We start from the raw sequence: 22,943 nt of genomic DNA, 5'->3' as shown, positions 1-22,943 counted from the left end.
TGCAAGAAAAGCAATAAGCAATTCTGACAACAAACATTAACAAACAAACAAAAAATCTCTCAGCAAGCCCAGACTTGAAAATATTGGATTAGCTTCAGGGTGACTTATTCATATAATTTTTGTAACAATAATTGTTGTTCCGCAGCACAGCATACTTTCTGAAAAAGTATCCCAATTTTAATCTAACAGTCCCAATTTTCAGGCCAAAAAGGCTATTTTTTTATAGTGTCACTGCAGAAAAGCCCTTCTGTAGAAATGTTCCCTAATGTTTTATATAACTAAAAATCAGGGCAGTTTGCGATTTAGCATCCCAACTGCAATCGCTAAAATTTAAAATCTAATAATTAAATTAGAATCTACAGTTGGGTTCTAATTCAATAGCATAACTCTAGGCATCTCCTTAGAAATAAACCCCATTAAGCCTAAGCTTCCAATATTCTAGATGAGTGATGGAGAATAAGTTGCCCTTCAAATATTGCCTGGACTGCAATTTTCATTGTGGAGCTAACAGAAAAATTGTCCAAGAATAATCTGGTAGCTCATTGATTTCGCAGCATAGTATATACACTCAACAAGAAGTAGTGCCTACTAATCTAAATGAGAGCCACTCCTTATTAGATATTTACAGTAAGTGTTAAAAATTTCCTTAAAGTCCTCTGCAATGCAGTGAAACTCTTTCAGATTATAGGCTTCCTGGCCCCAGGATGATACTATACACTTTTGGAGTCTGTAAAATATTCCTACAGCAATTCATATGCCAGCCTTTTGGACTCAATATCAAACCATCTCCCATCTCATTTAAACAATATTGGGTGAATTTCACGGAAGCATGTAGAAAAGAGTTCTGCAATGCTTTGTATTTGTTTGGATCCTATGTGCCTTGTTAAAACAGTCACCTCTAATTACAACATCACATGAAGGAATGCAACTATTTTAATGAATCCAGTGATATCCATCATTTGTACTCCTGAATGATCTGCAGATTGTCTTCCAGATCAAAGATAAAGTTTAGCAGAGAATTTAGAAGAATTTTACCAAACTTTAAAACTTATTTATGTTTATTGACATTTCAGATACCCAAATATAATTCATTTTGCATTATTTTTAATGGATCAACAATAACTTGCAATGTTGTTCAGGGAGTATTTAACAGAAGCCAGGTCTCTGACAGATCTCTGTATTGACAGGGAAGAGCATACTAGCAGTTGCAAATATCATGTTGGACAATCTGGGATTTCATTACTGCCAAATACAAATCAAGATATTCATTTACAGAATTATTTGCCAAGATTCTCTACAAAAGCAATGGGAAAGTGGTGAAACGCATTTCTCACAGCATTAGTCTGGTACTCTCCTTTTGGGATGACTTTCAAAGTGCTGTTGGCGGAGATATTTGTACTCTGAATGTTTTAATTTACAATCCTATTAAAAACCAACAGTACAGAATACAAATTGAGGCAAAAGTCATATATTGTGACCCACTTTAAAATGTCAGCAGAATATTTTTAATAAGATATTTAATAAGAATATTCTTTTTTATTTTTTCTTAAAACACATATATTTTTAGTTTTTCTTAAGAAAAAATATCTAGTAATAAATAAAAGAACCACAGAACATTTGCAATGGCTTTGTAGCATAAACTTGGCTTAGTAAATTTCTCCTGTAAGGTATTCAGAGACGGCTGTGAGTCCCCTGATCAAAAGTTACCTTCAGCATCTCAAGAACATTTCATCTGTGTTCTACAGATGCTGGTTAGCAAAGGAGCAGCAAAACAAACTGCAGGTGGAGAAAAAGAATAAGCTGGGGCTGGCAATAGAAAACAGTAAAAGTTTTGTGGCACATGTGTGCCTGGACAGTAGATATATCTCACTCTTCTTCTGTATAAATGAAGAAGGGGTCCAAACACTTGGTCCCCGCCCCCCAATCCACAGGATTGTGTCTTCTTGCCTAATTGCCATCTTCCTCTGGAGCAGTGGTCACCAACTGGTGGTCTGGGAGAAAATTTTGGTGGTCCGTAGAAAAATTATTTGCATTTTTTATATTGCAGTATATTAGGGGTCCTCAAACCGAATACGTGCAATGAATGTTTGTGTTGCCGCAGAGAGTTTCCCCCTTTGGAGTCTTTTTGTGCGGGTCAGAGGGAGACAGAAATTCCGATTTGGGGTCTGCTTCTGCTTCCTGGTGCGGGGCTTTGGGCAAAGGCTGGAAGGAAGCACCCCTGGTAGCGAAGAGCTGCAGGGCCTTGTTCCAGTGGACTAGCTCATGGCCTGGAACTGGCTGACCATCTCAGCCCACTGAGCCTCCAGGCACCAGTATCTGGCCTTGTACTCCTGCAGGTCTTCCCTCTGCTTGGAAAGCCTATTCTTATAGTCCTCAGTGCGTGCTTCTGCTGAGCCTCCTTCTCGGTCAGATCCAATTTGAACTGAAGAAGCTGTTTTGCCAATTCTTTCTTGTGGTGGTTTAGCTCCAGCAACTGCTTCCTGTTGGAGCCCTAAGGAATTCAGGCGAGCAGGTGAGGAGTGGTGAATAGAGGCTGGTGAGGCGCTCCTCAACATGAATGACATTGAGTTGGCTATGCCCTCCCAGTCACATGACCACTTTGCCACACCAGCCAGTTATTAGGCAGTTCATATTAGTGGTCCACGGGATTTAAAATAATTAAAATTGTTGGTCCCTGCAGTCCAAAAGGTTGGTGACCCGTGCTCTGGAGGAAGAAAGAAATGAGATCTGAACTCATGAATACAAAATACAAGAAGAAGCAAAATAGAGAAAGAAAAAGTCAGGTGAGCCCAGGAGGAGGGATATCTTGTACAATTGGCTTAGCAAACTTTGTAGCTAGTTCTTTGTCCACAGCTTTAAGCAAAGATTAGATTAGATAACCTTTATTATCATTTTCCTGTATCTCTCAAAGGTCCAAAGCTGGACCGGGTGATGACCAAAGCAAATACACAGGAAACCAGATGCTCAGTAACCCAGATTTTAATTCTCAACAACAGGGCATAGTACACAATGAGTATAACACATGGATGTGTGCAAAGGGCCCCTGTCAATCCCGACTGGAGGCCCGTGCATGGAAATAGGGGAATGAGCAGCTGGCGAGTGGCTGCCACCAGTAGTCCCGCCACCGCCACCACTTCCTTATGAGTTGTGGCTGCCTTCCACAGTACTGTCTTTACAGTATTCCACACTCCCAGTATCTTATTTGCTCACATGGATTACTGGGGAAGGGAGGGTCTTGGGGCCACGCAGGAATGGGTTCCACCCCGTAAACCACCAGAAAAGGGGTGAAACCGGTACCGCTGTGCACTGCATTGTTGTAGGCCACCACCGCAAATGGAAGGAGGTATGCCCAATTCTTCTGTTGATAGATGATGTAACGCCTCAGATACTGTTCCACCATGGTATTCGTTCTTTCTGATGCACCATTCGTCCTGGGGTGAAACACTGTGCTGAGGCTTTGGGAGGGCCTGACCAGGTGGATGAAGTCTTGCCAGAACTTAGCAGTGAACTGTACCCCTCTGTATGAAATAATGTGCTGCAGAACCCTGTGGAGACGGTAAACATGTCTGAAAAACACTACATTCATTAGCCTTTGTGCTGAATATAATCCAGAACATGGCAAGAAATGGACCTCTTCTGGTCAATGATTATCCATATCACAGTGTGTCCATTACTTTTTGGTAATTCTACAATGAAGTCCATGGGGATCTCATCTCAGGGTTGAGAGGGATCAGCCACAGGTTGTAAGAGGCCAAGGGGTTTCCCTGGCCACTGTTTTGTGGTTGCACAGACCGGACAGATTTTTATGTTGGATTTCATTCACGGCCACCAGAATTGCTGCTGGTAAGGTGTAGGGCAGTGATGGCAAACCTTTTAGAGACTGAGTGCCCAAACTGCAACCCAAAATCCACTTATTTATCGTGAAGTTCCATTACAGCAATTTAACCTGAATAATGAGGTTTTAGTTTAGAAAAAACAACTTTACATGATTAATGTCTTCTTTGAAAAAAACACAATAACAGATGTTTCAATGAATCAAACAACTTTTTATTGAAAGGTTAAAGTTTGAATTTGGCATGCTTTTAATTAATGTGAATTTTGCTGTTGTATGTATGGTGATAATTTTTGTAACCTTAGCTCATACTTTGTAAGTTTGAGGGCAATGCATGCATCACTCATGTCATCTGTTAGTCCAGGGTTGTCAAACTCAATTTCAATGAGGGCTGCATCAGGATTGTGGCTGACATCAGGGGGCCCGGTAGGCGTGGCCATGGTAGGCAAGGCCAGCTCCCACTGCTACTGTGCTTGCTCTTCTTGGCCAGGTTGCTCATGTGTGTGGGAGGGCAAAGTATGTGGGTCACTCTCTCTCCTTATGAGGAGACCTGGCTTTGTAACCAAAGCATCCTCAGTGATAGGATGGAAGACCACCAGAACAAGTCAGGAGGATGGGTCAAGGGAATGGCAAAAGGCAGCAGGGCTGCTGGCAGTCAAGTGGTAGGGCAGGATTTACTTTAGACCCTCTCTCTCTCATTATAATCTCATCCCTTCCTTCTTTCCCTTCTTTTTCTTTCCGTCTTCATTCTTTCTTCTTTCTTCCCTCTTCCTTTCTTTTTCTTTGCCTTTCCTGTCTTTCCTTCTTGGATGCTCAAATGCAAAAGGGGAAACATTTCTCGATGCTTCCTGGCCTTGTGATCAAATGCCACTTTTGCTAGTGGTTTGTGGCCACTTAAAAGACGGAGAACAAACCAGGGTCAGTTGATTCCATGCTTGCATTTCATGGGGGCATCCACAGATTACAGTACAGTAAAACTGTCAAAATGATGGCTCTGATAGTTGATCAGAGCGTCTCTGTTTTTTATATGCAATAGCTTTAGCATTTAAGAACAGAGGTAAATTAGTTGCTTTTCTATTAATACATAATTCTTAAAAGGGCTTTCACGTAGGGACCCTGCCATGGTCTAATTCAGACTGGAAATATAGCAAAAGAAACTATTTTTCCCCACTTGCTTTGTCCTGTTTTCCCCACTGGAAATAGCTGTTTGGAACACACAAGGAGGGGATACTTTCCTAAGAGTTCACAATTCAAAAATACCAATGTGCACATGAAGTATCTCAGGGTGGAGAAGTCCATGAGGGGCTTAGTGATAGAACAGGCCCTCAAGGCCTCACCAATCCAATAAGGAATCTCATGCTTCTCCCTCCCTTCCTGCCACAAGGACTCACTTACCTTGCAAACATCTGTCTCCTCTCTTGTTTCTCTGTTTCTTTGCCTTTGAGGAAGGGAGAGGAGAGTTGGCTGGGAAATGCTTTTCATGCTGAGAATGAACACTCCTGGGTGCTATAATATTGCACAGATTCAGGAGCCCATCCTCTTTTGCAGAGAGCCAGGGTCCCAGAAACATTTACTCTCCGCGTGAAAAGTGTTTGCTGGTATACTGCTCCTCTCTCCCCCCACAATTATTTTCCACTTAACTACTTAATGAGACCTCTTTGTCCCATGCATGCAAAAGTGGCAAGACAGAGAGAGACAGCAAGAGAGAATCCAATTTTTTCTCTCTCTCTGTGTGTGTGTGTGATAAAAAGCGATTCATATTTCAGCCAGAGCACCAAAACTGCTGGCAATGATGTGGGTGACACCTGAGCAGTGAGGCGGGGAGGTTGAGTATGAACCAAGGCGAGGGGGTACAGAGCTGTCTCCCAATGCCCTGCACCAGCTTACCTGAGTGCCCTGCCAGCCAGGCCCTGAAGCGCTGCAACAGCCACCACAGTGAGAAAGAGAGAGAGGAGGGGGCTCTCCAAACTCGTGAGAGAGAGAGAGAGAGAGAGTGAGAGAGGGAGAGAGAGAGAGAGCTCAATCCCTGCTTTAGTCGGGGCACTCAAGCTGCTGGCAATGGCAGGGGGACGGGAAAGAGCCAACTGAGTAGCCATTTTTCTCCTCATCCTCCCCACTCAAACAGTGGCTGTCCCACAGGGCCTCTCATTTCTCCCCTGGTGTGGCAAATTCCAGCTTCAGTTGGGGCATGCAAGCTGCTGGTGGCAGCAGTCACCTAAGCACCATGATTGCCCCCTCCCCAACCAGCCAGCCAGCTCCATCTGACCTGCTTCCTGCCAGCTGGTGCAAAGTCTCACCATTCTTCTCCTCGTCTTCATAGCTGTCATCCTTGCCCAAGTGGCAGCAGACTCCGTGGGACAGGGTCTCATTCCTGCCTCAGTGCAGCCAATTCCAGTGGGCTTGATGTGAGTATGACGGGCCTGGCCCACATTGCTTCCTCACTCACTTGAAGATTTCATTTAGCCTTCAAACGGTAAGGCTGGCCCACATCAGGGCTACAGACAGTGTTGGTTCCTGGACCTGGCCGATTCTGATTCCATGGCCAGCCTTACTGTTTGAAGGCTGAATGAAGCATTCAACTGAGTGAGGAAGCACTGTGGAGCCAGGCCCTTCAAAATTCAAGGCTGCTGGCAGCACTGCTCAGCTGGAGGAGTAAAGAAGCTCAGGGCAATGGGAAAAGGGAGCTGGCCCTTTTGCAAGGCTCGAACCTTGCACGCCTACCCTGGGGATCAGGTTCAGAAAAAGCCAAAGTGCCCTCGCCAAGGACATTCACCTCTTAGCTGTCAACCCACCCACCCTGCGCACCTTCATTGCACTTTTGCAGAGCCTGATGGTTCCCTTGAGATGAGTATCCTTGCTTGTGTGTGCCCTTCTGGTTCTGCAACAGCTGGCCAAGGGGTCGCACGAGGAGAAGGACGAAGCCACCACCACAGTTCGTGCTCACTTCTCAGCTGTGGGCCTATCTCCCTTTCCATCATACCCTCCTCCTGGATCCCATTCCCACCCTGCCAGCCCTCGTGTTAGTGAGGTTGGCATCAGCCATGGCCTGGTTGGGCCAATGTCTCGGGGCATAGAGATGAGGGCTGGTGGGGAACCCAAAATGGCTAGCTTGCTTGGTGTCATGGCACCGCCGCAGTACCCCAGGCCTCATGGAAAGTGGTATGCTGCCTTTCAATGCAAAGCCATCCCTTTGGGTAAATAGTTGTTGGTTCTCTCGGAGCCATGGGTTGGCCAATAATGTGGTCTGTAAATCATGTGTCAAATTGTCCATTGGGGGCTCAACTGGCATTTGTGCTGCTTGTTCGGAGGAGGGTATGATGGCATGGATTACTTCTTCCTGGCAGCTATGATATTGTGGCATCCATAATAGGGTGACCACCAGGAAATTCTTACCTGCCGGGATGTACTTTAGAGGAAAATGGAACCATTGGAAGTACTGTGCCCATCAGATCTGCTTTGGGGATAACCAACATGGCTTTTGGAGTGCCTCGAGTTTTTTGTGATCTTGAGGCACTCCAGACCTCGAATGGATCACAAGGTACTCCAGACCTCGAATGGATCTCTGGCCCCCTCCAAAAAATGCCACGTCATCAACACCTACTGCACAGCAAAGGCCTCCTTTTCCCATATTGCCAACCATGTTCTGTCTCAGTGAGCTTATGTAAGATATACATCCAAGGCTGCATCTGGTCTCATTTGTTTCTCTGCAAAAGGACAGCTCCCACAGCCACATCACTGGCATCAGCCTGGATGACAAATGGGTTTCCAGGGTCGGGGTGTTTCAGGACCGGCTGCCTAGCAAATAGGGCTTTTAGTATTTCGAAGGCTCGTTGGCAGTCCATCAGAGTGGTTTTCTGGGTCAAGGCTTCGTTAGCATGTGCTTTGTTCAAAGTAAGTCAGTGAATGGCAATGCCACCCTGGCAAACAATGAGATGAATTGCCCATAAAAATTGGCAAAGCCGAGGAACCTCTGCAGTTGTCTGCACATTTTTGGTGCCTGCCACTCCAACATGGCCTGAACCTTATGTGCATCCATTTCCACCCCAGTGTTGGATATACACAGTGGTGGGATTCAGCCAGTTCGCACCACTTCGGGAGAACCGGTTGTTAACTTTCTGAGCAGTTTGGCAAACTGGTTGTTGGAATAAATCATTAGGGCAGAGAACCAGTTGTTAAATTACTTGAATCCCACCACTGGATATACAGTTGCCCAAATAGTCCAGACGAGTCCAGTGAAACTCACATCTGGAGAGTTTCACATATAATTTTGTGCCACCAGCAATTTTTGTAACACCTACCTCACCAACCAGTTGTGTTCCTCTATAGTAGTGCTATAGTTAAATCTGTTGCTGAGATACACAAGACTCCTCAGTACAGGAGTTCATGTAATACATCGTTAATTAGTTGCATGAACTAATAAGTTTAGTGGGGCCCCTTGTAGTCCGAATGGCATCACCATGTTCTCAAAGGTCCATACAATAATGGCATACATTAAACTGAAATTCCCACACACAAGGATAGTGATACAATGGACTAGCAATATATAAAAATATTTATTTATGTCACTAAACTTATTATAGCTATCCATGCCAACAGTCTCTGTTGCTTCCACCTGAAGACTTTGTTGGGGGGGCTCATCTTGAATGAGTATTGAGTATTGAGACTGTGGCCTTATATACAAACTAACTTTCAAATAACTTGGATCAAGTCAGAAAGATGCTTTATTACAAGTCGCAACATTCATTATTAAAATTTTCCATATAGGCTATGGTGACCTAAACTTGTGACTAAGTAACATTTAGAGAATCATAGAGTCCTCAGTCTGATTTATGGCTTTGAAAGTTGTCACCAAACATTTTGATTTATTTTATTTTTGGCTTGTGAAAGCAGCAATGGGATGGGAATTTTAACTTACATGTCATATAAAATACATGAACTAAGAAAGATTTCTTTCATTAAATAAAGTTCTTGAATGGTGGAATCAGAATGAATACATAAAAAATTGATAGCATTTATTATGGAACCCATATCTTGAAAGTCAGAAACTTTAGTTTTGGACAATGAGAATGTAGGAGCATCATAATGGTATTAACCATGGGAGATACAGTACAAGTTTTATACCTATATTGCCTTATACTGTTCATTTTGAATATTTATATAGCCACCTATCTTATATCAAACTTTGGACAGTTCCCAACTAAGTGCTAAAAACAACATAATATATTATCAATGCCTATATATAGCTATTAAAACCAACAACATTAAAACCTGGCACCAAGTAAACTTCCACCCGCAGTCAATCAATCTCATCCTATCTTAGTGTTTGGGGGGGTGGAAGCCAAATCTTAAGTGCCGTATTTTTTGGATTATAAAACACTCAGGAGTATAAGACACATATTAGCTTTAGAGGAAGAAAACAAGGAATCTGACTCTGCCTCCCAGAATCCATCCGGTATTAATCTGGCTAGTATTAATCTTGCAGCAAACAGAAAATAGTCTGGTCAGCTTTAGCACTTTATTGCAGCCCCAGCACATGGCTTATCAGGGCTCCGCTCCATTGTGCCCACCCTAACCAACCCAAACCCAAACCCAAACCCAAACCCAAACCCAAACCCAAACCCAAACCCAAACCCAAACCCAAACCCAAACCCAAACCCTAACCCTAACCCTAACCCTAACCAGTGAACTGAACTGATCTATTGCCATCGCTGAGGAATGCTAAAGCCTTTGCTGTCAAGCAGCTGATTGGTGATTGGATTAGCCTTCTGATATACCACCAATCAGCTGTCCTAGGGAGCAGGTATCACCATGGCCCATTCGCCATGGCCCATTCGCCACAGCCTGTTTGTTGCCGCTGCTGCCCATTCACTATCATCACGGCCTGTTCGCCATGGCCCACTTACCACTGCCTGTTTGCCGCCACCATCGCCCATTCACACCGCCCATGCCACCACCGCCCGTTTGCTACAGCCATTCACCACTGATTGCCATGATTGGTGGTGAATGGGCGGCAGTGACAATAAGCAGTGGCGGCAGCGATCCCCTCCACCTAGAACAGCTGATCAGCACCACACCAACCCCCCTTCCCCCACCGCAATATTCTCTCTGTAAGACACACAGACATTTCCACTCACTTTTTGCAGGGGGGGGGGAGAGTATGTGCTATAGTCCAAAAAATACGGTACTTTTCAGAAGCTAGGAGGGTAGAGGCATGCCAAATTTCAGGGGAAGGATGCTCCATAGGAGAGAGTATGCAACAAAGAAGACACACTTCTTACATTCCCATAATGTTTAAGAACTAGGAGCATGTCCACCTTATCTGGTCTGGTAGGACAGATAAATATCCTTAAAATATGCTATTGAATTATTAGAAACTTTAAATTTATTATCAAACCATTAGTTCATCTAGTAATTAGATTATACTTTTGGCAGATAGTGGTTCTCCAAAATTTTAGATGCTGTTCTTATTCATTCCAACCACTTGTTGCTTGAGTTTCTGATGAATGCAGAGTCAGGTCTTGGATTATGTATTATAGTATCTGCATATAAGCACATGCTACACCTTTGGGCTATACTCCTTCTTTCTGTCACTTTCAAACTCCTCTAAGTATGGTCCTTCAAACTCATTACTTAGTAGAGACGAATACAATTCTATGGTTTCAGGAACTGACATCCATTTAGTAACTTCCTTTGCATTTTCCTCAGTCCATTTAATTCTTACCTGGTTATTTTGGCTCTCTAACCTCTAAGTAGATTGAGCCAACCCTTAGTAATTTCTGGTGTAGTATAAGACTAAGCATAAGTGCATCGTGGTCGCTTTCCAAATATGAGTCTACTTCCATCTTCTGCAAGAACTTCAGGAGGTCGTATAATATTATCCAGTAATCAACTGCGGATTTTCTTCCTGCTCCCCGATAAGTATAAGCAGATAAGTCTGCTGGATAGTCATTCCAGGTAGATACAAAGGTCCAAGCATACTGGACCTTTGTTCAGGATACAAAGCAGGGGTGAAATGCTCTCAGTTTGGACCGGCTTGCCCGATCCAGTAGCGATGGCGGCAGGTGATTCGGACTAGCAAAAATCCCTGGCTCTGCCAGCTGCCTCTGCTGAGGTGCGCCATCATCAGAGGTTTTTTTTTTTTTTACTTTTAAAAGCAGTTTTTCTTCAGCCAAAAACATGCCTTTAAAAGTAAAAAAAAAGCCTTTGAGGATCCCACAGTTCAGCTGAGATCATCAGAACTCTTTAAACCAGTGGTTCTCAACCTGTGGGTCAGGACCCCATTGGGGGTCGAATGATGATTTTCCAGGGGTCGCCTAAGACCATCGGAAATATGGGAAGTATACTTGCGAGTTGAAGAATCGCGCTCCAATGGTTGACTCCACAAGCCAGCTGCAGGCTCTTCAAATCGCTAGCCGAATTCGGCTTCAGGCGCGATGAATTAAAAAAGAGAGAAATCTTTGCTCTGATGTCTCCCTCTCAAGCCAGCTGCAATCATTCCCAATCGCTAGCCTAATCTGGCTTCAGGCGCGATAAACTTAATGGGGAGGAGTCTCCGCTTTAATGCCTCCGTCCTCAAGGCAATCGCAAGCAGTTCAGATCGCTAGCCAATACGGCTTCAGGTGCGAAAAATTCAAAACAAAAATAATTTTACAGTTGGGGTTGCCAAATCGTGGGGAATTGTATTAAAGGGGTTGCAGCACTATAAAGGTTGAGAACCACTGCTTTAAACTCTTTTTTGGCCGAAGAGGTTGTGAAAAAAAAAAGTTTTAAAAGGCTCCTCCGGCAATCCCAGCTGAGTTCCTCATCCCCAGAACCTTAAAAAACATGTTTTCTACAAGCTCTTTAGCTGAAGAGCTTGTAGAAAACCTCCTTTTAAGAGGTTCTGGGCTGTAATAAGGCACTTACCTTATTACCGCTCCTTTCGAGCTGGCAAAGCCATGCTGTACATCAGTAGCAACTGAATCTGCCTGCCTGGAATCTATCTCCTCAGTCAGCAACTGCTTTGCTGGCTGAGGAAGCCTGGGAATTGAAGTCCACAAACCTTAAAGATACTAAAGTTGGAGACCCCAATCTAAAAAATATAAATAAAATAAAATAATAAAATAAAATATTTGTACAGCTTTCTGAGATTTGGTGTGTTTCTGTAGTGTTTCACTCTAACTACACAAACACACAAAAACTCACAAAGCTGTATGTGGCATTTGTGTGTGTGTATCAGTTGTGTTGTGTTATGTTGTGTGTGTATAAAGTGTGAAACTTGGTTTTTGAGCTTTTTGTGGCTGTGTGAGGTTTCTGTTTGTTGCAGGGGCCATTTTGAGTGAAGTGCAGCTGCTTTTACATTGTGTGCGAGTCAGTTGTGTTGTGTGTGTGTAAAGTGTGAAAGTTGGTTTTTGGTACCTCTTATTGTTTTGTATACTTTATTATTTTTATTATTTATTGTTATTGGCCACGCCCACCCAGTCATCTAACCACCAAGCCATGCCCACCAATTAAGCCATGCCCACAGAACCGGTAGGGAAAATTTTTAGATTTCACCCCTGATACAAAGGTCCAAGCATACTGTCATCTGACTTACACACAATCCTGCCCAATTTGCCTTAGTGTCTTTAAATTTTCTGGGATGCAAGGGTTCTCCTGGTTCATTCTCATCATAATGGATCTTAAACTGTTTAAATAGTGCGTGATTGTTTGAGGCCATTCTAGAATTTAAGTCCCCCCCCAATAATTATTGGGTATTTATCTAAGCAGCCCAAAATAAAATCTTCTATGCCATCCCAAATCTTGTTAATCAAATTATTCTTATTGAGTGGGGGAATGTAGATATTAAAAAGCAAAATCTCTACCTGTTTAAATAAGAATAGGGTAGTCACAATCCATGGCTGCAGAGGTGGTAGTGATATACTCTTAAATTGCAAGGATGTATTTACTAATGTTGCAATACCCCCTTTAGCTCTCCCCCCCACCTTACTTGGGACAGCTGGGATAGAGTTAACCCAATACCCATCTAAACTGTATCTTTGCAGCAACCCAGGTTTCCTGTAAGAAGAGAATATCAAATTGTGCTATATAGTCAAAAAAAGTTGATCTTTTGATGCAACAGTCCAACCCACTATATTCCAATTTTGGGGATCCTCTTTTGCAGCTCGTCAGGAAATTTGATTTATACAATGGGAAGTTGTATGGTTATTGCAATGGCTTGAGGTGTCATCTCAAGCCATTGCAATAAACAAAATTGGCCTTCTCTAAAAGGAGGGTTGCCCCTTCTAAATTCTGTGTCGACTCCTGGTAAAATTGTTCAGGGTAAGAAGATTTAGCACCTGCTAACAAGGCTTGCCAATTCACTACCTCTTCTCTAGGTGTAGAGCAGAGGGTTATTCGGTCGTGTTCCATTGGTCTTTGTTGTGTCCCCCCACCTCAGTCCGGGAGGCACGAGAAATGACTCAATTAGCCGGCAATTTAGTCCATGGCAGCTATCAGCTCTGGCAGCAAACCAGTGAGCGTCTGCCAAGGTTTTCTGTTATCTTTCTTGATGCTGGCATGTCAACCAGGAAGTCAGGAACAAACAGCACTTCAGCTCAAGTTTTCTCCTGGCAGTTTGATTTGTTCATCACGAAGTAGTAGTATAGCCCCTCCTGCTTTTATACCCTGTGGGGTGTGGCTCCGTGACTCAGCACTTTCTAGGCCTGCCCCACGCCTGCTTCTGTTGTTCCCGCCTCTCTTGTCTATGAAATCTGGGATCTAACCAGGACTGATTGTCTACAGCTGGGTCTGGGAGCATTGCCTGGGTGGGGGGAGATACAGGAGACAGAGGCCTCGTTACTTCCTCCACCTGGCCTGCCTCTGGCTCCTGGAGATGAGCCAGAGAGGCCAGTCCTGTGGAGGGGAGCCCTGATGGCAATGGTGGGTTGCCCCCGGTTCCCTTTGGTTCTGTAGAGCCAGTAGTAAAACTCTGCTGGCGTTTGGAGAACCGGTGGTAATGGCTGGCTGGCCACGCCCCTGAACCGCTTCTCCGATCATCAGAGGTTTGTTTGTTTTTTTACTTTTAAAAGCCTCTTTTCTTCAGCCAAAAAGAGGCTTTTAAAAGGGGGGAAAAAACTCTCTGATGATCGTTTGGCTGAGCAGGGATCCTCACAGGAGCATTTTAAAAACTTTTTTTCTCTGGCCCGCCCAATCCCCTCCTTCTCACTTACTTAATTAAGCAAGCTCCTTTTGGGCTCGCTTTCCTTCGCTTCTTCAATCAGTTACATTGTCTGGAAGGCAGAATCAGTTGCAGCTAATGTAATTGATTGGAGTTCCCCAGGAACTCTGGGAATTGAAGTCCACAAATCTGCCTGGAATCCATTGCTCAGCCAACTGCTTTGCTGGCTGAGGAACTCTGGGAGTTGAAGTCCACAAACTTTTAAGTTATAAGGTTGGAGACCCCGATCTAAAAAATATAAATAAAATAACAAAATATTTATGCAGCTTTCTGAGATTTGGTGTGTTTCTGTAGTGTTTCACTCTAACTACACAAACACACAGAATCTCACAAAGCTGTATGTGGCATTTTGTGTGTGTGAGTCTGTTGTGCTGTGTTGTGTGTGTGTGTGTGTGTGTAAAGTGTGAAACTTGGTTTTTGAGCTTTTTGTGGATTTGTGAGGTTCCTGCTAGTTGCAGGGGCCCTTCTGGGTGAAGTGCAGTTGCTTTTACATTGTGTGTGAGTCTGTTGTGTTGTGTTGTGTTGTGTTGTGTGTGTGTAAAGTGTGAAACTTGGTTTTTGAGCTTTTTGTGGTTTTTGAGCTTTCCTGCTTGTTGCAGGGGCCCTTTTGGGTGAAGTGCCGTTGCTTTTACATTGTGTGTCAGTCAGTTGTGTTGTGCTGTGTTGTGTTTGTGTAAAGTGTGAAACTTGGTTTTTGGTACCTCTTATTGTTTTATATACTTTGTTTATTATTTTTATTATTTATTGTTATTGGCCATGCCCACCCAGTCACATGATGGCCAAGCTACTCTCACCCAGTCACATGACCACCAAGCCACGCCCACAAAATAAGCCACGCCCACAGAACCGGTAGTAAAAAAGTTTAGAACCCACCCCTGCCTGATGGCCCTTCCACCTCACTCTCTGAGTCACTCTCTGGCAGGGGGCCAGGCCCGGGGCAGCTGGAGCCACAACAGTCTTTGAGCTGATGACACTGATGCAGGTCCTCTCTCAATTTCTTGATATGTTGCTAAAGGTATCATAGGATAATCACATAAGGATGCTAACAACTCCTCTACTGGGGCCTCCAATGGCCCCTGTGGGTCTTGGCTTGGTTTTCCATGATCTCATATTCATGCAAATCCTTGCTCCCTGAGGGAGAAGTAAGAGGCTCAATTATAGGGGAAACCAGGTCAATTAGAGGTTCAGCTGTGCCGATTATGTCCAATAGAGATTTCTTTAAATTTTCTAATTTGAGTAGGATGTTATCTTGTTCTTTCCTTGGGACAGTGCCAAAAGCATTAATGAGTGGTTTCTGTGCTGTTTACATCTTCACTGGACAAGACTGGCTTACTCCCACTTTCTTCCTCTCTCTTTTCCAAGGTTGAGAATGTGGAAGAGACAGCAACTTTGGGAGCCTGCATGTTAACAATTAAGGGTTTAACCCTTTCCTCACAGAAAACTCTAATAGGAAAAATTTGAAAGGAGGCTAGATGTGCCTTCATCTTGAATAACATTAGTGGAATGGTTGGCTTTTTGAAAGATAGAAGTATCCGCTTCCAATTTGGGGCCTCAGGAAGCCACTCCGCAGCGCGGAGCTCAATCTGCTCCTGGTGACAGTGTAGAAGCTGGCTTAGGGAACTTAGTATAGCACTTTTGGTAATCCAGCGTCCATGATTAATTCTATTCATATGAATTCTAAGCACAACCTGATGTGTTTGTAGTGAGCGATATGATTGTTGTAATTGTAGGGGAGATGCTTTACTGTCTTCCAGTGAAACTCCTCTATTAATACCTCCTTCTCTTGGTGCCTTGTCTGAAAAAGGACTATTTTTCTGTGTGGGCTGCCACTTTAATCTCAAATTTGAAATCGGTTCTTACTAATAGAATACTAGCTCACTCCAAAAAGCCAGTTTTAAAGAACAAAAAATGGTTCAATAGAGATTGCATCCATTTAAAAAATATATATAATAAGGAGTATAGAAGAAGTAAAAATGACTCACTTATTAAAGCAGTTGAAGCACAATATAAGACCCTCATAAAAGAAAAGGCCTCTGGTGGCTCAGCAGACTAAGTCTGTCTGTTATTAACACAGCTGCTTGCAATTACTGCAAGTTCAAGTCCCACCAGGCCCAAGGTTGACTCAGCCTTCCATCCTTTATAAGGTAGGTAAAATGAGGACCCAGATTGTTGGGGGCAATAAAAGTTGACTTTGTATATAATATACAAATGGATGAAGACTATTGCTTAACACTGTGTAAGCTGCCCTGAGTCTTCGGAGGTGGGCGGGATATAAATTCAAATTAAAAAGAAAAAAGAAAGAAAAGTGCGGCTTTGAAGGAGTCTTGGCAGAGATTAATTACTTCAGTCAAGACAAAAAATACATCCCTTTTTTGGTACATCACCAGAGGATTGGGGAAATCCCCTTTACTCCCAAGTAATCAGGTACTGATTCAGGCCTGGGAAGAATATTTTAGAGATTTATATACTGACCCCGACTATGGAGAGCCAAATTAGTTTAGACCAAACTGCTTATTGGCCCCCGTTACACCAGAAGAGATAGCCCGATTGATCGGAGCCCTTAAGGCTAATAAGGCACCAGGTGCTGATAATATCCTCCCAGAAATAATCAAAAAGAACACCAGTTGGTGGCACCACTTTTAGCATCGCTGTTTACATTTATAGATAAAACGGTCCAAATGCCAAGAGATTGGGATTAGCGATTATTATACCAATCTATAAAAAGGGTAATAGAAATGATCCAGGAAATTATAGACCCATTAGTTTGCTGTGTGTTATTAGTAAATTGTTATTTATTTTATTTTATTTATTTATTTATTTATTTTGTCAAACACAACAATATATATAAGTATAAGCATGAAATAACCACACAAATTGAATACAACCAAAGGGAACATTAGGACAGGAACGGTGGGCACGCTGGGTGCTCTTATGCACACCCCTTACAGACCTCTTAGGAATGGGATGAGGTCAACAGTAGACAGTCTTTGGTTAAGGTTTTGGAGATTTTGGGATGAGACCATGGAGTCAGATAGTGCATTCCAGGCATTAACAACTCTGTTACTGAAATCATATTTTCTACAATCAAGATTGGAGCTTTAGTTTAAATCTATTGTGTGCTCATGTATTGTGTGGTTGAAGCTGAAGTAGTCTTCAACAGGAAGGACATTGTAGCAGATGATTTTTTGTTATGCTCAGGTCATGCCGAAGGTGACGTAGTTCTAAATTTTCTAAATCCAGAATTTCAGACAGGCGAGCTGTAATCGAGAATTGGTCTAGCAAATGTTTTGTATGCTCTGGTTAGTAGTGTAATCTTTCCGGAGAAGAAGCTACGCAAGATTAGGTTTACAACCCTTAATGCCTTTTTGGCGATGTAGTTGCAGTGGGCTTTGGCACTTAGATCATTTGATATGAAAACTCCAATGTCTTTAACAGGGAGGGAGTCATCTACAATGGGGGGTCATGTCCATCAAGCTTGTATTTAGTGTTCTGATTCTTTTTTCCAATGTGTAAGACAGAGCATTTGTTGGTTGAGATTTGGAGTTGCCAAATTTTTGACCATTCCAACACAAAGTCAAGGTCTTTTTGAAGGGCTAGCAGCATTGTTGGTAGTGTTAAATAGCGAAGAGAACACGATTACTTATAATATGGTCACAGAGATCGTTAATGTATAATTTGAAGAGTGTTGGACCTAGAAGGCTGCCTTGGGGGACTCCGCTATTAACAGGAGCAGGATTTGATAGGGCACTGCCTATTTTGACCTCTTGTTGCCTGTTTGACAGGAACGCAGTTATCCAATTATGAAATGCCGTAGGATTTTAGTTTTAGAAGTTTGTCGTGTACCACTGAGTCAAAGGCTTTACAGAAATCTATGTAAATTGCATCTATTGCTTTGCCCTGATCAAGAATTGTAGTCCATATGTTTTTGCAGTGAAGAAGTTGTAGATTACAGGATAATTTTTTTCTGAAACCAAATTGTTTATTAGAGGGTAGGTTGTTTGTTTCTAGGTGGAGGGTGATGGATTGGTTGATGATTGATTCCATTACTTTGCAGGTGATGCAGCATAAAGAAATTGGTCTGTAATTTTCAACTAGGCTGGGGTCTCCTTTTTTGAAGACAGGGATGACCGTGGCTAGCGACCATAGATTGTGAAGGGAGCTGGTCCTGAAGGATTTTTCAAACATTATGCTTAAAGGTTCTGCTATAACAGCGGAAAGCTTTTTTAAGAAGTATGCACATAGACCGTCAGGTCCAATAGATAGAGATGATTTCAGTCTGCGTAGCACCTTTTCAACATTATCTTCTGTAAAATCTATTTGAGTTAGATCGTTGTAAAATTGTATACTAAACACCTAAATTATAAACTCCAGGACTGGCTAATCTCAGGGGGGATAATCAAGGATGAACAAGCTGGTTTTAGAAAAGGAAGATCTATGATGGATCATATTAGTTTAGTTTAGTTTAGTTTATTCAAATTGGTATACCGCCCTATCTCCCTAGGGACTCAGGGCGGTTTACAGGCAGTTAAAATACATATAAATACAAGATAAAATGTCCGTTAAAAAACTTATTAAATATAGCCCAATATCCTGATATTCTACCATTTAGTGCAAAAATATACGCACAAAAAAATCTTCTCTCTATGTGGCATTCCTTGATTTTAAGCAGGCCTTTGATTCATTATCCAGGAACACCTTATGGGAGAAATTAAAATGCACTACAATTGATAAATGCCTCCTCCTTCTCATACAAAAATTGTATGCCAATTCCACCTTGAAAGCGAGGTGTAATCCTCAAGGGATTTTAACCGGCCCAGTAAGGGTTCAAAAAGGGGTACAGCAAGGCTGCATCCTGTTCCTCTCCCTTTTTAACTTCTATATTAACACCCTAATTGATCTTTTACAGAACCCTGATTTACATCCTCCTAATATAGGACAACACAAAACCCCGATTCTCCTGTATGCCGACGATGCTGCTATTATTTCACAAACTCCCATAGGATTGAAGAGAGCAATTAGGGCAACACTTGTCTTCTGTAGACAGAACAAGTTGGTCCTTAACTTTGATAAATCAAAAAAATTAGTTTTTGCTATAAGACCTAGACAATACTCTTGGAAAATTGAAGGACACAGACTGGAACAGGTTAGGACATTTAGATATCTGGGGGTGGTCTTCCACTTGCTAGGGACATGGAAGGCACACCTGGAGCAGACATTGCAAGCAGCCAATAGGTCCTCAAATGCAATTAAACACTTCTTTTATATGGGCGGAGGTCAATTAGTACCTGCTGCCTTAAAAATTTTTGAGGCTAAAACATTGGCGCAGATTCTTTATGGGGTACAGTCAGGAATCCTTGCAAAGAAAAACTTGCAAGAAACTATACAAACCAAATTCCTGCGAGCCATCTTAGCTGCACCCAAAGGAACTCCAAATGCCCATTTAAGAATTGAGATAGGTATGCCTCAAATTCAGGTAAGAGCCTGGAAGATGATGATCATCTATTGGCTAAAGATTCATTTCTTTCCAGAGGGACTGTCCCCACTAGTGCTGATAGACAACTTCCCCTCCCCTTGGAAACAGGCGATAGATTACAAGCTGAGCTTTAAGGGGTCTCATCGATATTCTTAATGTCCCTAGGCTTTGACAAAGCAAAGCAAGTGGTAATTGATAGAATGAAGGACATGGAGTTCCAAGAAGAATTGAACAGGTTGCCTCTCCACAGTAGGGACAAAATCAAACAGGGTGTGTGGGAATCAGCAGGATATCTGAATGATCTGATCTCCCCAAAACAAAGAATAGCTTTCTTCAGAGCCTGATTTAATATTCTCTCCTCAGCATTTCTCCAAGGTAGATACAAAAAAACACCAATAGCAGAACGGGCATGTATATGTGGTAAAGGAGAAGTCGAAGATATCTCACATGTCTTATTGTACTGTGAGTTATACAGAGTATGTAGGTCAATATATATTCTCCCCATACTAGAGAGATTGCCAGGGAGGACAAACGACTTTTATGTAGACTTTCTCCTCCATGACTAAAATCCGGCTATCACACATGCAGTGGCAAAATTTTGTGTCACTGCAATGTCCACAAGAAAAATATTGGTTATCGAATTATAGATGACAACTGATGCCAACTTTTTGGAGAGATATATAACAGTTATGGGAAAAATACATTTACTCACATACTTGATGGCTCTCCACGCTTGTAAATTAGGAGATCATTGGTTGAGATCATGTATTTTAATTATAGGAATAGTATTATACATGATTGATGTCAATGGTATTTTAATTTTAAGTTACATAACAGATAATTGGCTTTTATCATAAATTTTATCTGTTATTTATTATTTTATTCTTGAATTTTTAATTGTATATTTACTGAGTGTTTTTTATTTGTTCTGGCCTATGGCTGTAATAAACTGAAATTCTGTCACTTTCATATTCAAGTAATAGGTTTTCTAAAAGCATTCAACTTGCTTCTCTCTCTTGAGACAACAGTCTTGAAGACAATACACTGGTCTTGACAAGTCTTGGACTAATCTTGAAAGGCATTCCTTGTATTTATATTGTTTGTCATTCAAGAATTGTTAAATACATTACCACTTATTCCTCTTCATAACTTACAACTTATTTTGTATATTTAGTTGTATTCACTTAAATAGAAATTGAAACCATACATCATGCCAAGCTATAATGCTTTCATTTAGGGTGAAAGGGCTACCAAATTGGGCTGAAAAGCTACCAGAAAACCTTAGGTGACAGCAAAGGGTAAACTTTTCTATAACTCCTTTCTGCCAACTAATTATCGTACAGAACTGCTAACCCTAGTGGTATGACTCTAGCCATTGTGTTCATAAATTATTTTTCAATAATTAGCATGTCATGGGAATCACTCCCCTGTGGTTTCTCCAAAAAATTCAACAACTTTCAGCACAACAGAAAGAGAGTAGAGATAAATTAACAACTCCATCTTCTTATTGCTAATGGTATCCCTCCATACTGCGCCTAATGCTATATACCATATTTTTCGTGCTATAAAATGCTCTGAAATATAAGATGCACCTAGCTTTTGGGGAGGAAAACAAGAAAAAAAATCTGTGCCTGCCTCCCAGCAATTTGCCTCCTTGCAGCAAACAGCAAACAGCGTGGTCAGCTTCAGCACAGCCTGATTTAGCACAAGCAGCTGATTGGTGGTTGGATCTGCCTCCCAGAATACCTCCTATCAGCTGTTTCATGCTGCAGGGATCACTGCCACTTACTGGCGCCAGCGCCCCCCATTGCTGCTGTCACCTATTGCCGCCTCTGCATGTCCCACTTTTGGCCTCCATGCATCCTGTTTTTGGCCTTTTGGCCATTTTTGGCTTCCATGTGTCCCATTTTCGGCCCGTTTCAGGCCGATGGAGGAGGAGGCATAAGCATAGAAGAAACAAGAATATTATTTTTGTTCAGGCATTCTGTGTACACGGATTGACTTCTGCTCTATAAATGAACAGAGAGAGAATGTACTTTTTAGGGGCATTTTTAATGATAATTGGATCACTATTTGGTTGAGATACCACATATGCTTTATTTTTATTTTTAGAAAAAGTAATCTTTGTAACTTTGTTTAGTTACTCATCTGATCTGTGTAGAATCACATTTCCCACATGCTAATTAGTTACATTCCATTCCCACACAGACATATTTAAGATGCTGATGAGCAAACATCTTAGAAGTTAGGTAACAAAAGCTACCACTTGTGGGGAGACTTCTGGCATGTTTGTGTTCAAGAGAGACATTCATGAAGAAATCAGCAACCACGAAGCAGAAAACATCAAAGAGGGCAGAAGAGAAAGATCTTTGTTTTTATATATACATATGCATTCACATACACACATACTTTTTCATAATTTCAACAAATGGGACGTAATGAGGATAGACACATTTCAAAATTACAAATACTATTTGGGTTTAAACTAGATTTTAAAATCCACAGTAAATATTAAAGAATTATGTATTCCAGAATTTAAGAGATTGAAAACATGAAAACATTCCAGTGCACTTTTTCTTAACCTAAACTTTCTACTTTTAGCTGTATAAATGACAATTGTCTAAGTGCATCTACAGCATGCTATTTTATTATTACTATTTTTAAGCAACTGAATGTCAGAACTCCTTGTTGATCTTTTTTTTAGCAATAAATCCTTAATTGCTTTCTTCCCACTTTTGACATATATTTTATTGGGGATGATATATAATAAAAGTCCATTATATGCAAATAATTGATTCTATAAATACATCTGAACATTTAAAGACCTTTCTCTTATTTCACCCTTAGCCATAATATCAAATGAATTTATATCTTGAACTTTATAATTAAATGGGTCTTCTACATGAGGGCTGGGAAATATTCAGTTTGGAGAACAAATTGGTAACCAGTTCAATCATTCTTTAAATTAAACTGAATTTTTTTTTTATTGAAAAAGTTTTAAAAAAACAAAAACATTTCCCCACCCTTTCCCCCCCTCCCTCCCAGAAAACCCCTTCCCCTCCTTCCCCCGGCTTCCCGGTCAATCACAAGGTATTGTTATACATAAACCAAACATAGAATAAAATTTTCCTTCTAATCCAATTAACCTCATCCAAATCTTTTCATCTCCCAACCCCTCCCATTACATAAAATAATACTTCCTAATTATTCAAAGGCAATCTGATATTTCTTAATCTGATATCTGTTTTGTAGATAATCAATCCATTTTTCCATTCAATTAAATATCTTTCCTGCGTATTGTCTTTTAAAAAAGCTGAGATTTTAGCCATCTCAGCCAAATTAATGACTTTCAATATCCATTCTTCTATTGTAGGTACCTCTTCTTTCTTCCAGTATTGTCCAATCAACAGTCTTGCTGCTGTTATTAAATTCAGAATCAA

Source organism: Ahaetulla prasina, chromosome 4, assembly GCF_028640845.1.
Source record: "Ahaetulla prasina isolate Xishuangbanna chromosome 4, ASM2864084v1, whole genome shotgun sequence".
In the NCBI taxonomy this organism is placed as follows: Eukaryota; Metazoa; Chordata; class Lepidosauria; order Squamata; family Colubridae; genus Ahaetulla; species Ahaetulla prasina.
This window is presented reverse-complemented; position numbering follows the sequence as displayed.